This window comes from Silene latifolia, chromosome X (assembly GCF_048544455.1).
Source record: "Silene latifolia isolate original U9 population chromosome X, ASM4854445v1, whole genome shotgun sequence".
Lineage (NCBI taxonomy): Eukaryota > Viridiplantae > Streptophyta > Magnoliopsida > Caryophyllales > Caryophyllaceae > Silene > Silene latifolia.
This window is the reverse complement of record NC_133537.1, coordinates 48373124-48380394: the sequence shown is the minus strand read 5'-3', so window position 1 is coordinate 48380394 and position 7271 is coordinate 48373124.

Here is a 7271-nt window from a genome sequence, read left to right as displayed (position 1 = left end):
ATGGCGGAAGAAGCCCAAAAGGAGACTTGTGCCGTAAGAAACATATGACCAGAAGCATCAAGAAACAACCACCCAGCTGATCCTTTGAAGGTGACATGCCAAGATGCATCCTTTAATACGAATATGATCTTGACACCAACAAGACCCTACAAGAATGTAACACCCCAACTATCCGGCCAAGATAATTAGAGCATTACCATCTCGGTTTCCCGAGGTAGGGTTTCAAAACTTCAATCAAAGAACATTTTATTTATGTAATGTTTAATGATTTAGATAAACGTAAACAAATGAATAAAAGTACAACTCGTGACATCTATACTCTTCTCGCCAACTAGACTCGTCTCGTGACTCATCAAGCTCGTCCCGTCTCCCGCGTGCTATCCAAACAACCTGTACTTGACCTGCTCCCCATATGACCAAAGGATATCATATGGATCGACACAGGCCGCCCCAAAAGAGATTGGTGACAATTACACAGACAAAACAAACGTCAGTTTCAATAAATAAAGTGTGACATGATTGTGTGTGAATATACAACATGACTATGATATGAATGATACACTATCAAACAACCACCAACCCGGTACCGGGACACGCCCAGACATACCAATAATCACAAACAGGTACCGGGACACGCCCAGTCGTACCGGGTCTGGAAGCCAACCGGATCCCCTGCCAGACGTCGTGTCTCAACCACACGAGTCCTTTCGTAACTCAAGCCATTAATGTGCACATCCCTCTTGGAGTGGGAAGCTCCAAGAGGTGACCCGAGCGTGAGACGGTCTCCCAATCGCCTCACGTCTCCATAATAACAAGTAAGCCACCAAGTCCTCCGATATACAAGACAATACAATAAATGTAAGATACCGTATAATATGCCAATTACCGACTCATTCAATGCAAATGAATGACATATGACTCATTTAACAATTAGACAAATTATTAAAACTGAATAGGATAAACCTACCTTTTAGCAAGCTCCATAAGCAATCCAAATCCAATAATAATACCACTTCAAAAAACCGTCACCTAATTAAAGTAATTAAATATATTTAATTACTAACTAATCTAATTAAATTAAATACCAATTCAATTAATTAAAACCGTATTAAAACTATTTAAAACCCGACTCAATCACCCACACCCGAACTCCCTCCTAGGACCGCCACCTCCGCTGCCACCGTGGACCACCACCACCGGCCATGGTGGTCCACGGCCACCACCTAGCCGCACCAACAACCCCAATCGACAACAACAACCCACACTAACAACACCACCCGCAACAACCCACACCATACACATACACTCAACCCGCCACCATGAGCCGCCCCTGCCACCACCACCGTGGCCTCCCCCTGACCACGGTGGACCCTAACACCAGCCCATAACCACCTGGCAGCTGCACAAGAGCCGACATCAACAACCACAACAACAAACACAACAAGCACCACCCGACAACAACAAACCTGACACCCCCCTTTACCCTTGTTTTTCGACCACCACAGCCACCGTACCCACCACCCAAGACCACCATTGTGACCTCCTCACTCCCCTTGACACAACCATCCTAAGGTTGACCCTAGACAACCCTTATAGGTGGTTCAAAATCGCGTCTTAAGATCGTCGCACAACTACAGCTATGAACATGTATATGGTCGGTCAAACCCATATTTCTACGGTCAAGGGTGGTCAAGCAGGTGGTCAACGACGGTCTATGGAGGGTCAAGGTCGAGGCAGGTTAAATAAAATAATATATAATCTAGTAAGACGATCTTACCTTACAAACTCGAGGCAAAGGGACGGAATCTCCACTTTCTCTTCCTTTTTCTCTCTTCCTCTCATCTATCATGTTTGTGGATTTTGTGGGATTACAAAAGGATAGGAGTGGGGTGGATAAGGTAGGGTATATATATAAGGTGAGGTGAGGTGAGGTGAGTATAGTATACGTATATTATACATGTATCGTATTACGTGTTATTATAATTATTACAACTTATTATTATTATTCCGTCTCAAGCCCAACTCGCTAAATACAATAAAATATTATTATTATATAATTATTAAATACAGAGTATTACAAAGAAAGTAGGGATAAAAGTTCCTGATCTGGGCAGCATCACTAATGTCATCATTTGCAATATTAAGACGCTTATTGCAAGCATCAGATTTCAGTTTTTGAACCCAAATGTTGGTATATGCTTCCGTTGTGAGGAGGTCAATAGAAGAAGATAAATTCATGGCATCATTCTGAAAGATGGCGTCATTCCTAACACACCAAAGTCTCCATAATGAACTAATGAAAAGGAAAGTAGAAGTATTAGATTTATCATTCCTTAAAAATCTAAGCCAATTGATAATCCATATTTGAATAGAAACATTATTCCCAATCTGACTTCGAATACCCAGTGGGCAGCCCGCCAAAATTCGTGATGAAAGAAGACAATCACGAAAGAGATGTCTTAAAGACTCGACTTCCTCATTTGTTTGAGAACAAAGTTATGCAATTGTAATTCCATTGAATGGTACGTTTTTGAGCCTCCTCGCCAATAAGAAGTGAATTAGACAGGATTTTCCATAAAAATATTTTCCACTTCCCCGAAATAGGTAGACCCCATAATTTCATCTTACAGAAGGAGGAGACAGCAGGAGGCATACGAGTCTTATCCTGCAAAGTGGCCTTCTCCTCCCAGATAAGCTTAAAGGCATTAGGATAGCCACTTTTACTAGTATAGCAACCATTTTTGGAAAGGCTCTAGTATGGTGTCCTGTGTTTCAATACTAGGGAGGAAAATAGAGCAAATAAAAGGAATTGCAGCATTTCCACAGTGATTGCTTATAGACTCCACATCCCAATCACCTGATTCATTTTACAGTTGGCAAATAAAGAGCTTAGGTTGTAACACCCCGGTTTATAAAAGAAGTCTTCGTCAAGACATTCCCTAATAAAACGGACTGTTACCATCTCGGTTTCCCGAGGTAGTGAGTAACAAATTAAACTCCAAGGCAATTTATATAATATTTTAACTTAATTATTACAAATCCTCTTTTCAACTCAAATTACAAGAACTGACATAAATAAAAGTGGAAGTCTTCTAGATGATGATCTAGCTACTAAGTCGTCTGATCCAATGTCTCACGCCCATCCAAATTCCGTTCTATCTCTTAAACTCCGTCAAGTCTGCTCCCCATAAAACGGTTCATCACAGGTGTTCACGAATACACAGGGTCAACCACGAGGTTGAGTAGGTAATACAATGAAACAATAAAATATGATATGCATGCTCCTCCGTCACCTCCATCTCCATCTCAACTCATCACACACATCACATACCCCGGACAACCCACCATACCGATCCCCTAGACTATATATATCGATCGACCGTAGCCGATCCGCCACTCGCAATGAGGACACCAGGGCAAGTCCTGCGAACCCGCCCAGGGCCTTATCACAACATCACATCGTATCTCGACATCGTCACCACCACATCCTCCTCCAACTCCAATGCATATGAAATGCTCAACAGTAATTAATGCAATGCAATATGTATATAAATCACTGAACTGATAAATCATAAAGTCAAGCCAGTCACCCGATGTTGTGATATCATACTCAATACGATCAAATCAGTCAATCACCTTTCCGAATATAAATGATAACGTAAATCAACAACCATGAATCAAGTCAACACAATTCAACAACAACGATAATAGGACAAGTTTATTTCCCTACCTCAAAGTGCCAGCAAATCCAATTAAGCAGTTCAAGCAGTCCAGAACATAAAGCAACGAATGATTAACGATCCTTCACGAATCCGTCACCTAAAACAATTATAATATTTATAATTACTAACTACTAAATATAGAAATCTCCCAAAATAGAAGCTTTCCCGAAATACAATCCCGACACCAAACTTATGCCCAACTGATAACTAAAATAACCCGATTAGTATTTGCTCCAACTTCCCAAAATAGAAGTTACTAAAAAATAGAATTTCCTAAAATGGACTTTCCCGATATAGTAGCTTTTCCATTTAGCCATCCCGACTCAAAACCCGACTTGAATTATTTAACCGACTCGGGAATTTAAATTAAATAATTATTTAGATGACTCGGGAATTAAATTAAATAACTAATATGATAAATAAAATATTGAACGAATTAAACGTTTTAAGAAAACCCGACTCAAACATAAAACAATTCAACAACCCGACTTAAACCCGTCTTTCATTAATTAAATAACTCGGAATTAAATTAATTAGTTAAGCATACGACCCATTAACGAATTATAACGATTAACTATGAAAACCCGTTTCAAAAACAACTCGAATAACCCGTCATCAACCCCCGTCCCTTCACACACGCTCACACTCCTCACGCGCCACCCACACCACCACGACAACCACCCGACCCGCCGCCCACTTCGTCCCCACCACCAACCACCGACCCCAAGGTGGTCGATCGTCGCGGCGAGTTGAACCAGGGCCGTCATTTGGCCTGGTTCACCGCCAAGCCTCACCAAACACCCCTTTTTCACGACGCACCACCACCGCACCCATTAACTAACCTCTCGCCAACACACCACCGAACCGAATCGCCGTCGGCCCACGTACCAGACACAGTGGCGCCGCTGTTTCGACCTCCCCCGAGTCCACAGTGGCGCCACCCCAATCCCAACCATTTAAACCCGTCTGAAAAACCCGTAAGTTAACCCGTTTTGCCCCCTTAATCGATATTGCCTTTCTCTGCCACCCTAACCACCTACAACCACCCCAACAACCACCACGATACTCACCACACTACTCATATAACTCGTCAACAACTACCAACAATGTCTCAACAAGACACTAACAACCCCCAAAATACCCGACAGCAAAGAAGGAAACAGAGGAGGAGGGTGGAGTTCTTACCTTTTCCGCCACCAAAACAGCCACCAGGGCAACCCTAGGTCGTCGACAAACACCCCCTAGCTCTTCCTTGCAGTGCCCCCAATCACCCACGGCCACTCTCTCTCTCTCTCTCTATGCGTGAGGGTGAAGATTTGAGCTGAAGAAGAAGGGAGGCGTGAGGGAAGCGGCTGAGGGAATAATAGAGGAGGGAGGCGGGTTAAGGGTACTATTAGGGTTAGGTTTAGGGTTAGGGTTAGGGTTAGGGTTTAAATGGGCTTAGGGTTAAATGGGCTGAATAGTTATTGGGCCAACTCACATGGGTTAGCTCACAAATTCGAATTCTTATAAACCCGTCACAATTAACTTATATCGATACAACGCGAGTTAATTAAAATAATTTCCGTAATTATCGACTCAACAATTAACCCGATATAATTAGTAATATAAAATGTATAATAATTAATATCTAATAATATCCATTTAATTTATTATATAAAAATACGGGGTATTACATAGGTTTTCCTACAATTTCCATGTCGGAGAGGCCAAGGGTCGCACCTAGAGAGATTGAAAAATTATTACGTTACTTATTAACCACACATTTTAAACAATCTAATCTCTAAGGCAATAATTAGTGATGATATATCTCAAGATTAATGGTTTGATTAATTATACTATGATGAGTACGTAATTATAATCTAGGGATTATTCCTGCTAACCTAATTAGTTTAAGAGTAGTTAATTATAAAATGATGCTCGATTGCCATCGGTCACTTTCTCATCCTCAAGTCCTCAACTCTTGCATTCTTTATACAGGCGGTGTTGCTGGTTGGTTCGCTACCCTAAGCCCCTAATATTCATAAAAATTGTAATTGTATGTTCCTCTTCATTTCAGTAAATTTAGAAACTATGAATTGATCTAATACATGCTACTATGAGATCTCATTCTCAAATACATCAATTTAATTGGAATTATGTGAGCCATTACCTCTCTATTTTAACAATAACTTGTATAAATCTGGATAACTGGACTGTTTTGTTTCATTGTATTACAAGGCTAAAGAATGGAAAAATGACTTTACTAAAACTAAAAAATCTACATAAACAAGAATTGGAATCTACAATAAAATTAATCTGAGGACAATTAATATACGAATTTTTCTAACATGTGAATCCTACAACAATTAATCTACCAATTTTTCTAACATGTGCCTTAAAGTACATCAAGAAGTTAATTACAAAAACATTTAAAAGGTTATTTCATTAATTATGATAAATATTAGTTTGTACATCAATTCTGATGATTTATTTTTAAGAATTTTTCTCTAATTAATTTCTTATCATACATGTACCCTTAGGATACACGTTAAAAAAATCGCTAATTTCAACACTCAAAAGATATTTTTTCACATGTGAAAAGTTAACTAACAACTTGTACATATTACCAAGAGAAATATAAACAAATGATTGATCTGAAGCGCCTAACTACAAGCCGGACGGACCCGTGCAATTGACCACATGCATCTAACTTGGCAGAACTTGTCTCCTTGCTTGTTATCGGAGATTCCAATTCTTGTGCATACGATGTACAAAGGTCGGTGTCGGGAATTGAAACCTAAACCCTTTTATGTTAATTCCTTTACCTTGTTATAATTCGTTTACCTTGTTATAATGGCACTCTTCGAAGAAGAAAAAAACACCATAACATTGGATCTAATAAAAGTATTGTAACCGACCAATTTTGCCACATTTGGTGTTTTTATCGGGAAATAATTAATTAATGGTCAACGTTGGTGCTATTGAGCAACATATGAAAATAAATATAAATATTAAATTAATTGTACTATAATAATGATATCTTTTAATAAACGATCACACAACAACATCAACAACAACAACAACTATTTCAATACTTAAATGAGGGACTCTGATATAAACAACTTTATCTCTATGTCAATAACACAAAGAAGATTATTGAGATGACTTAAGATAAAAATTGCTTCGAGAAATGTATCTAAACTATTAAACAATTAAAAAAACGCAATCATTGTAATGAGATAATACTCTCTCTATTTTTTTCCTTTTTTTCCTTTTTTCCCATTTCCTTTTTTTTTTCTAGAGTCCCTGAGAAAGAACTTTGACCATATTTTTCGACACGTAATTGTTACTTTTTGTGTTGAGTGTAATATTTTGTGATAGATGATTTGATAATAATTTATTTTTTAGTTTTATCTATTAATAATTTTTATTTTTCACTATATTCACCGTAAAAGATTGGTATGATCCCGAAAAGTAAATGAGAAGAAAATTTGAAACGATGATATTAAGCAAATCAATGAGAAAAATAAAAATTAAAAATATTAGACAGATCATTGAGAAAATTTG